An 11,359-nucleotide genomic window follows, 5' to 3' on the forward strand; every position below is an offset into this window, starting at 1 on the left:
GATTTGCAGTATTTCCGAATCTGTGGCTGGATGGCTTTCATTAACCTTGGAAAATTGTTATTATTTCCCCATTTTGATACTTTCACATAGTAAATAGCTATTTTAGTGTCTGACTAATGACTATCCTCTATGTTTATATCTGTCATGTATTTTTTCTCTTAATATTTGTATAAACATGTTTTACTACCTCATTTGTCTTTTTTTTTTATCTCTTTCTCTCTGCCTCTTTTTTTTTTTTTTTTTTTTTTTTTTGTAGGGCCGCACCCGTGGCACACGGAGGTTTCCAGGCTAGGGGTCAAATCAGAGCTGCAGTTGCCGGCCTACACCACAGCCACAGCAAGGCCAGATCCGAGCCCCGTCTGCCACCTACACCACAGCCCATGGCAATGCTAGATCCTTAACCCACTGAGCAAGGCCAGGGATCGAACCTTTGTCCTCATGGATGCTAGTCAGATTCGTTTCCATTAAGCCACGATGGGAACTCCAACATGTGGAAATTCTTAAGTCAGGGATCAAACCCACACTGCAGCAGTGACCCAGGCTGCTGCAGTGACAGCACTGGATCCTTAACCTACTGCACCACAAGGGAACTCTCCCTCACAAGTCTGGTTATTTTTGCTTGAGCATCAGGCACTAATGTGTGAAAAATTTTTACTATGTGGTAGGTTGCTTGGAGGCTGAGGGATCCCAGATCACCTTAACCCAACTAGAGACTGAGAAGGCTTGTGGACACTTGAAGCTGAGCTTTAGACCCTGTGGCGAGTATTTCATTCTTCTCCTAAGGGTTTGTCCTTTAAGAGTCTCAACTAAAAGCTTGGAGATTTTCCAGCTCCCCACCCCCAGCATGGACTACTTTTGGGGGGGGGTAATATACAAAAAAGCCTAGGACTATATCAGATTCCTTCTTGGATGCTCTGAACTCTATTATTTGTCCCATTATACTCATAAGTCTTTTTTTTATTACTCAGTGAATTTGTTACATTTATAGTTGTACAATGATCATCAGAAAAGTCTTTTTTTTTTTTTTTTTTGGCTTTTTGTCTTTTCTAGAGCCGCACCCAAGCTAGGGGTCCAATCAGAGCTGTAGCCGCCAGCCTACGCCAGAGCCACAGCAACGCAGGATCCGAGCCGAGTCTGTGACCTACACCACAGCCCACGGCAACGCCAGATCCTTAACCCACTGAGTGAGGCCAGGGATCTAGTCGGATTTGTTAACCACTGAGCCATGACGGGAACTCCCTCTCATAAGTCTCTTTAAAGCTCTGCCCACCTTGCTAGCCTTCCAGCTTTCTGTTTCAGAATTGGCAGATAACCCTTTGGGGGAAGAAAGGCCCTAGTACTACGCACCTCCCTCTGAGTTCTCCTCTTCCAGATCTTGATCCCACAATTCCTGACTGCCCTTTTGGTGCTTGAATGTCTTCAAACTGAAACATTCAAAAATATTTTGTCCAACTATCCTAGCCCTCAGCGGCAGAGCGGTTCTGGATGACGTGGCCTGCCATGACTGGAAGGGAGTTCGACTTTTATTTTTTTCTTTTTAGGGCCGCACCTGTAGCACATGGAAGTTCCTGGCCTAGGTGTCGAATTGGAGCTGTCGCTGCAGGCCTACGCTACAGCCACAGAAACACCAGATCCGAGTCGAATCTGTGACCTACACCACAGCTTGCAACAAGGTGGGATCCTTAACCCACTGAGCGAGGTCGGGGATTGAACCTGAATCCTCACAGACACTATGCTGGGTTCTTAACCCACTGAACCACAATGGGAACTCTGAATTCAACTTTTAAAAACGAGACTTTTAACACCTCAGGTCCTTTTTCTCCTCTAGCCAAACCCTCCATGGCTCCCATCTCACTCACAATAAAAGGCCAAGTCCTTACAAAGGCTGCAAGACCTGACACGACTTGTCTGCTGATGCATCTCTGTCCACATCTTCTGCCATTCCTCCCCTTTGTCCATATCTTCCAGACAAGCTGGCCTCATTGCTCTTTTTTTTTTTTTTTTAATTCTTTTTCTTTTTTCTCTTTTTTGTCTTTTTAGGGCCACACCTGCGGCATACAGAAGTTCCCCGGCTAGGGGTCGAATCGGAGCTGCACCTGCCGGTCTACACCACAGCCACAGATCCAAGTCACGTCTGTGACCTACACCACAGCTCAGGCCACACTGGATCCTTAACCCGCTGAGCGAGGCCAGGGATTGAACCCTTGTCCTCATGGATACTAGTCAGGTTCGTGACTGCTGAGGCATGATGAGAACGTCCCTCATTGCTCTTTCGAGCATAGGCTGAGTTCCCTCTCCCTCCAGGGGCCCATGTTCTTCCCTCCACCCAGACCGACCTCCTTTAGGTCCCCGAAAGGCCACCACCCTCATTTCCTCCAGCTCTCTGTTCAAAAGTCCTCTCTTCAATGGGCCATTTCCTGACCATCAACCCATTGAAACCAGCAACCGCCCTCCCCCAGCCCTGGCCACCCAGTATTCCTGTCTTTTCTTTATTTCTCAATATAGCAGTGATCACCACCTAGTATGTTTTTAATTTAATTTGATTGGCATAGAGTCGATGTACAATGCTGTATTCGTTTCCGGTGTACAGCAAAGTGAACACATATAAACATATCCATTCTTTCTTCCTCCATATCGGTTATTAGAAACGATGGAGAAAATCTTCCTGTGCAATACGTAGGTTCTTGTTGTTTATCTATTTCATACGGGCGTGTGGATGTGTTACTCCCATCGTCACAGTTCTTCATTCCCCCCGATGGTTTCCCCTTTGGTAACCGTAGGAGTTCGCGCCTCAGGTTTATCTGGGTTTGGTCTCTCTCCCCACTAGAATGGAAGGCCTTGTGGGCCAGGTCCTTGTCTGTCTTGCTCTCCGCGGGATCTCCTGCCCTTCGAACCGTGCCTGGTGTGTAGTGGGCCCTCGTTAAATGGGACGCATAAATGCCAGACCTCGAAAGGCTCTGGACAATTCCTCTCCTTTTTGGGTGGGTCCCGGGCCGAAGCTGGGGGGAAGTGATTCTTTTCTGTTGGACCAGCCTCTTTCCCTTCCGCATGAGGCAATTTCCCTTGGAGACTTTCCAGTAACACAGAGTGGTCTGCAAAGGCCATCAAATGTGTAAACGCTCTTTGTAATCAGGAAGCGACGTGGGGGTCCTGGCTCTGCAAGACCTGCCATGCTGGGGCTCTGTTCTTAGGCTCAGGGCTGTGACTCGGGAAGGACAACAGTGGGAAAACCTGCTGAGGGACTCTGCTCTGCGCCCCAGCCTCCCACACTTCCCCCTGCATCTCCTCCCTCCCGGCCGGGAGGAGAATTCCCCATGGCGTGTGGCTCTAACGTGGAGAAGCGGGCAGTGGGTGATTCATGGGGAAGTCTGTAGGGCTGCTTGGGGCTTATGACTCACAGCTTCTCATCGAATAGGAGGATGCGATATCCATCCTGAAGCTCCTGGAAATGTCCTTTGTCGAGGTCTCTGGTGACCACTGGGGATTCTCCCCCACGGAGCTCTCAATAGCACCTTCCTGGCACTGGTCGCTCTGTTTCGTGGTCTGTCGGTTGCCCAATATGCGCATATGGAAGGCACAAGGCAAGGGAGGCCTCCCAGACAGGAGGGAGAGGCGGGGGACAAGCCATCTGATTCCCTCTCCAGATCGAGAGCAACTCTGGGCAGGATCGTCGTCTTTTCATTTCTGTGTCCCAACATAAGGCTTGGCTTATGGGTGGGGAGGTGAATGGTTGAGTACATGAGGGATTATGGGGGGATCCTGCGGGCCCTCCTTCTAGGACACTGTCAGCCTGGCGGAACCTCATGGCAATGGCAGGTGAGGGGGTGTCAGTGCCAGCCAGGTCGGGGTCTGGCATTTATGATGGACCAGAGAGGCTGAGGCAGATGGTCCTGGTAGAGATGGGGGCTGTAGCCTAGAGTCCTGTCATCAAAGCAGCCCCCCGCCCCTGTCCATCCCCAGCTCCTGCCCTGGACACTGGACCAGGGGAATAGAGAAAGCAGAGTCCCTGACTATGGACTCTTCCAGCAAGTGCCAGAGACTGATGGTTGAGCCGGGATTTTAGAGCAGTCGTTGTCGGGGAGCCGTTGGTGCGGTGTGGGCAGGGCAAGGGGTGGGGTGGTGGCGGGGGCGAGGGGAGGCAGGGATGAGCAGGTAGAGGAGAGAAGAAGAAACGTCTTTCTGTCAGGAGGGACCCTCGAGCCCTCGGAGTCTGGGAACATGGCACAGAAAGGAGGGAGGGGGCATGGTCTGAAGCCAGTTTGTTCTCGTGGAACAGCTTTTATGGAAGGAAGAAAGGCCCCTAACACTGTTGTGCTCTCATGCAAAATGAGCCGGGGCCCTGCGACCCCTATGGTGGGCATCTCAAAGTGTGGGCACTGGGGGGCCCCGAGTGAGGTCCAGGACACGCCACACCCCTCAGGGAGGAGAAAAAGACTGAAAACGCTAGCTGGACCCTGGCTTCAGCCTCCTTCCCATGTTCTCATTGGATGAATTGTTTAGGCTGTTCCCATCGGAGACCCGAAAAGATGAGTGTCCTGTAAAGACAAGACACCGTTCTTAGGACTGCCTTGTTCCCCAGAGCCTGGAGCCAGCCCTTCAGGCTCCCGCTCACGTGGACTTTGGACGTGACAGGGCACAGCATCCAACCCTGGTTCTCTCTGAGCTGCTTCTCTGGTGTGAAGGGCTCTGCAGCCTTGAAGAGGAGAGACCTGGCTTCCACTAGGCTCGTCTTGTTGTGAAGTCTGTGAGATGCTGGGGCACCTTTAGTTCTGATATCTCTGGCCAGAGCTAGGGCCCAGTCTAGCCACGATGGCTCAGGGTCAGAGAAGAAAGATAAAGGCAGTCTCTTATTGAGCATCTGCTCTGGCTCCTGCTTCCCATGGATGGTTTATATAATGCCCTCCTTTGGCCTCTTTGTCAGGCCTTGACATTGCCGTGTCACGAGGAGTAGTAACTGAGCCTGGAAGAGTAGAGGATTTGCTTAGAGCCACAGGTTAGGTTGAATTCAGTATCTGGTCCAAGGCCCAGGTCTGGCAGGGTCTTTCCACTGCACCAAGCAAGACAAGCGTGAGTCCTGCCCCTGCTCTGGGGCCCACCATTGCTCTTTAAGATTTGGGAAGGAGTTCCCACTATGATGCAGCGGGTTAAAAATCCAACTGCAGGGGCTCAGTTTCCTGCGGAGGCATGGGTTCGATCTCTGGCCCGGTGCAGTGGGTTAAAGGATCTGGCATTGCTGCAGCTGTGGAGTAGGTCACAGCTGCGTCTCAGATTCAGTCCCAGCCCGGGGAGCTTCCATATGCTGTGGATGTGGCCATAAAAAAGAAGATTGGGGAAGGTAGAGTTTCCTGGTGGCTCAGTGGGCTAAGGACCTGATACTGTCACTGCTGTGGTTACTGCTATGGCACAGGTTCAATCCCTGGCCCAGGAACTTTTGCTTGCCATGGACGGGGCTCACAAAAATGATTGGAGAAGGTGGTAGTGGGGACTAGATAAGGCTCCCCATGCCCGCAGGGCTCCTGGAAAGGGGTTTTACATATCCTTGTATCCTCAGCACTTTCAACAAATTCACAGGCCATGATTAAACTGACTATGGGAGTTCCTTTGCAGCATAGCAGGTTAAGGATCCAGTGTTGTCACTGCAACAGCTTAAGTCATTGTTGTGGTGGAGGTTTCATCCCCGGCCTGGGACTTTCCACATGCTGCAAGTGCAGTCAAAACAATAAAATAATAAACAAAATAAACTAACTATGTAGGGCATAGACAGCTGGTTGCCACTAGTGTAAGTTATTTCCTCCTTCTTAGCAATAGCCAGGTATCCAGGTATATGTTTTACATTTCCCAGTCTCCCTTGCAGCCAGATGAATAAGCCAGAACTAAGGTGTATGCAACTTCCAGAAAGTATCTTTAAAGAGAAGGGCAATGCTTTTCTTTTCCCTTCCTTCTTGTTGTCTGGAATACTGATGTGATGGCTGGAGCTGTGGCAGCCATTTTATTTTATCTTTATTTATTTTCCTTTTTTCTGCGGCATATGGAAGTTCCCAGGCCAGGAATCGAATCTGAGCTAAATCTGCAACCTATGCCATGTTTTTGATGTGGTAGTAGCTATAATATATTCTGCATTCATTTGTTAAAATTTGGGTATATATAAAGTCATATAGATTTTTCAAAAATCATTCAACTGTAGGAGTTACCTTCATAGCTCAGCGGTTAACAGACTTGACTAGGATCATAGGGATGCAGTTCAATCCCTGGCCTCGCTCAGTGGGTTAGGGATCTGACATTGCCATGAGCTGTGGTGTAGGGAGCAGATGTGGCTCGGATCCCTTGTTCTGTGGCTGTGGCTTGGGCCGACAGCTGTAGCTCCAATTTGACCCCTAGCCTGGGAACTTCCGTGTGCCATGGGTGCAGCCCTAAAAAGCATAAATAAATAAATAAATCTACTATAAAGTTAAAATAGATTTTTTGGGTTGTTTTTTGGTAGGTTTTTTTTTTTTTTTTTTTTTTTTTTGCTTTTTAGGGCCACACCCACTGCATATGGAGTTTCCCTTGTGAGGGGTCCAAATGGAGCTACAGCTGCCGGCCACAGCCACAGCCACACCAGATCCCAGCCGCGTCTGTGACCTACACCACAGCTCACGGCAATGCTGGATCCTTAACCCACTGAGTGACAGGGATTGAACCCGCAACCTCATGGTTCCTAGTCAGATTCGTTTCTGCTGCGCCACAAAGGGAACTCCAATAGAGGTTTTCTTTTGGCCACACCCTCGGCACACAGAAGTTCCTGGGCCAGGAATCAAACTCATGCCACAGCAGTGACAACACCAGATCCTTAACCCGCTGGACCACCAGGGAACTCCAAAACAGATATTTGTTGAGGTAAGATTTATCTCAATAAAGTTAGGAAAAGGGCTGGGGGGAAGCCCCCTGAGGGTAGTGATATTGCTCTGCTTCATGAAATCCTCTTCAGAAGCATGAAGGGTCCGAGAATTCTTTCCTATTTGCAAACGAAAAAGCAAGCCTGCCACAAGTTTCATAGCTGTTTGCAGAAGGCACAGGACTCCTGGGTCAGAAACAAGGCGCTTTATTACTCATGCACAGTGGGCAGAATGAGATTCATGTTTGCACTGGCTCCCCTAGCCCCCCAAGTTCCACAGGGCCAGTGCAGTGGGACCAGGTGGTTGCTGGGCACACAATGGGTTTTCCCCAGAGCTGGGACACACTAAGTTTAGGAAACGTTTTTTTTTTTGTCTTTTTGCCTTTTCTAGGGCTGCTCCTGCGGCATATGGAGGTTCCCAGGCTAGGGGTCGAATCGGAGCTGTAGCCGCTGGCCTACACCACAACCACAGGAATGCCAGATCTGAGCCGCGTCTGCAACCTGCACCACAGCTCATGGCAACGCTGGATCCTTATCCCACTGAGCAAGGGCAGGGATCGAACCCGCAACCTCATGGCTCCTAATTGGATTCATTAACCACTGCGCCACGACGGGGTCTCCAGTTTAGGAAACTCTTAATCATCTAAGAGGCTGCTGACAAATCCAGCCAACATTTGCCCTGAAGGATGACATTATCTCCATTACCCTGGTCAGGAAAGAAATCTGTTATCTGTTCCAGAAGGAGACACTGTCTTAGTTTCCCTGGGCTCTTTGTTATAAAAAATGTTCTTGAAAAGAAATGACTCTGGGAGTTCCCGTCGTGGCACAGTGGTTAACGAATCCGACTAGGAACCATGAGGTTGCGGGTTCGGTCCCTGCCCTTGCTCAGTGGGTTCACGATCCGGCGTTGCTGTGAGCTGTGGTGTAGGTTGCAGACGCGGCTCGGATCCCGCGTTGCTGTGGCTCTGGCGTAGGCCAGTGGCTACAACTCCGATTCAACCCCTAGCCTGGGAACCTCCATATGCCTCGGGAGCGGCCCAAGAAATAGCAACAACAACAACAACAACAAAAAGACAAAAAAGACAAAAAAAAAAATAAAAATAAAAAAATAAAAAAAAAGAAATGACTCCGAATAAAAGGTGTCCCAAAAGGCATAAAAATGCCATGGAGAATTATCCTCCAACGATCCTCAGGAAACCAGATTCCTTCTGTCTTACTGCTCTGCCATCCTTCCCAGTATTGCTTCATGGTTTAAAATGGCTGCTTGGGCCATACAATGAGACACCGACATCCAATGCTTTCACTGACGTGTGGAATCTGGAAAAAGGACAGACTGAACTTCTTTGCAGAACAGATGCTGACTCACGGACCTTGAAAAACTCATGGTCTCCGGAGGAGACAGTTTGGGGGGTGGGGGGTGTGCTTGGGCTGTGGGATGGAAATCCTGTGAAATCAGATTGCTGTGATCATTACACAACTACAGATGTGATAAATTCATTTGAGCAATAAAAAAAAAATCTGGAAAAAAAAGAAAAAAATAAAATAAAGCATGGTAAGTATACTTAACAACACTATATTCTATTCTATATTTGAAAGTTGCTGAGAGATTACATTTTAAAAGTTTTTATTACAAGGAAAGAGAAATTTGTTACATATGTGGTATGATAGATGTTAAGTAGCCAAACTGGTGATCATTTCACAATATATACCTGTATTAAATCTTTATGTTCTGTACCTAAAACTACTGTAATGTAGTCCATTGTTTCTCCATATTTTTAAAAGGCAGGGGAAAACTGCCACTAAAGGTAAATTTAAAAAAAAGAATACCCTAAAGGACAGCAATCTTCAGAATTTTTAAGGACCCACACTGAATCCCTTACTGCTATATTTTTATATCAATATATTTATTAACACAAATGGGCCCCAGGAATAGGGTTAGGTGAAATTTTGAAAAATACAATTCAGATATCTAAACAATTATAGGTCAATGGTATTAGTAAACTGTAAGAAATATATATTAGTACTTTTTAGAAAGGTAGAATGATCTTTTAAAACTGTTTTTAACTATTTATCACATGAATATTATGCTTATTTTAGGGAAATACTCTTCTTGATCTTATATTCTAGACAGCACTGCCTTTTGAATGTGAGATGGGACTTATTGGGGTCAACTTCAACTCTCTCCTTTTATAACACTAGATAATAGATTAAATGGGAATGTCAAGCAATACATATTCAGTAAAATGATATGAAAGAGAATTAAATATGATAACATATTTTACACAGAACAAGTTTTGGCAGAATATAAAACTCTGCCACATTTCATTTATGTTATTTAATGATGAATGTTACAATGCTTTGTTCAAAATTTGAAACTGATTTTATAAACAATGGGGATGTTTGCTCGAAATGTGGTCCGTGTTTGCCGGAAGCTATTGAAATGTTAATCTTATAAAAATTATGCAACGATGAGTTCATTTTAAGTATAGAAATCATATTACTGTGTCATTACATGTCCGACGCCTATCAAATAGCCTTGTTTGCCTAATTTGTCAAAAATGGTAGAATCTGAGGACTCGTGAAATGAAGTAGCTTTAAGAAAAATAAAACAGTAAAATAACAAAAATAAAATAAAATAAAATAAATGGCAGCTTGGAGTTCCTGCTGCGGTGCCATAGGTTAATGATCTGGTTTTTCTCTGTGGCATTGCCTATGCGATCCCCAGCCTGGTGTGGTGGGCTAAGAGCGTTTCTGCCATCAAAAATTCCTTTGTGCCTCTTCCCAATCAGTCCCTACCACACAGATATTCTTTTTGTCACCATAGATTAAAATTGTGATTTCTGGGTTTCTTATAAATGGAATCACATGGTCTTCTTTCTGCTGTATCTGCATTTTTTCAAAGAGCACAATGTTTTTTAGATCAGTCCATGTTGTTGTTTGCATCAATAATTAAAAAAATTTTTTAATGGATTTTATTTTTCTAGAACAGTTTCTTTTTTTGTTTCTTTTTTCCAAATTATTTACTTTTTTGGCCATGGTGTGCAGCAGTTTGATGTGGGATCTCAGTTCCCAGACCAGGGATTGAACCTGGGCCACAGCAGTGAAAGTGCTGAGTTCTAACCACTAGACAAACAGGGAACTTCCTAAAGTAGTTTTAAATTCACAGAAAAGTTGAGTGGAAAGCACAGAGAGTTCCCATTTCCTCCCGTCCCCATGCAGGCCCAACTTCCCCCCACCCCCACCCCCATCAATGTACAGCCCCAGAATAGACATGTTACAATGATGAACCTGCAATGACACATCATTATCACTCGAAATTCACTGATCACATTAAGGATCACCATTGGTGTTGCACACGCACGGCTTTGGATACATAGCTAATGACATCTAGCCACCATCAAAGTCTCACTCCCGTAAAAATCCCATGTTCGGGGAGTTTCTGCTGTGACACAGTGGGTGAAGGATCTGGCCTTCTCTCTCTACTGGCTCAGGTTGCTATGGAGGCATGGGTTCAATCCCCGACGGAGCACAGTGGGTTAAGGATCCTGCGGTGTAGGCTGAAGCTGCGGTTCAGATTCAGTCCCTGGCATCTTACATATGCTGCAGGTGTGGCCACAAAAGAAAACAAAAAACCCTGTGCTCCATCTCTTCATCCCTTCCCCTCCCCTCAACCCTTGGAAACCACTGATCTTTCTCTTATCTCCATAGTTTAACCTTTTCTAAATGTCATTTATGATGATACAATATGCAGCTTTTTCAGACTGGCTTCTTTCACTTACTAATATGCCCTAGTTTCTCCCATGTCTTTTCATGGCTAAAAACTCATATCTTTTTAGTGCTGAACAATAGTCCATTGGATGTACCACAGTTTATCTATCCTTTTATCGACTCCGAGACATCTTACTCGCTTCCAAGTTTTGGCACTTATGAATAAATAATTATAAATGTAATTCATAAGTAAATATAATTATGATGAAGCTGCTATACACATTCACGTGTAGGTTTTGTGGGTATGATTTTTCAGCTTCTTTAAATGACAGCAGGAGAATGATGGCTGGATTGTGTCGTGAGAACATGTTTAGTTTTGTAAGAAGCTGAAAAACTGTCTTCCAAAGTCACTGTAGCCATTGCCTTCCCACGAGAAATGAATGAGCGTTCCTGTTGCTTCATATCCTTGTCAGCATTTGGTATTGTCAGTGTTTTGGATTTTAGCCATTGTAATAGGCATGTATTTTGCATTTTAAAAATCTGACGTATTGTTGACATACAATATTACAGAAATTATAGGTATTCAATATAGTAATTCACAATGGGTAAAGGTTATACTTCACTTGTAGTTATTATAAAATATTGGCTCTATTCCTTGTGTTGTACAATATAGCCTTGCAGCTTATTTTGGGTATCTTGCTTTACCTGCGATTCCCTCATGGGATATGATGTTGGAAGTATACTTTGCAAGCTATCGATTCAGATCTTTTGCCCATT

The 11,359-nt window shown here is 46.0% G+C and overlaps 1 non-coding gene across 1 annotated transcript; it reads right to left on the reverse strand.

Annotated features, from left to right (window-relative positions):
- Positions 9,941–10,012, reverse strand: TRNAE-UUC. Its single transcript has one exon. It is a non-coding gene; the product is annotated as a tRNA-Glu (tRNA).

Source organism: Sus scrofa, chromosome 16 (assembly GCF_000003025.6).
Source record: "Sus scrofa isolate TJ Tabasco breed Duroc chromosome 16, Sscrofa11.1, whole genome shotgun sequence".
Taxonomy (NCBI): Eukaryota; Metazoa; Chordata; class Mammalia; order Artiodactyla; family Suidae; genus Sus; species Sus scrofa.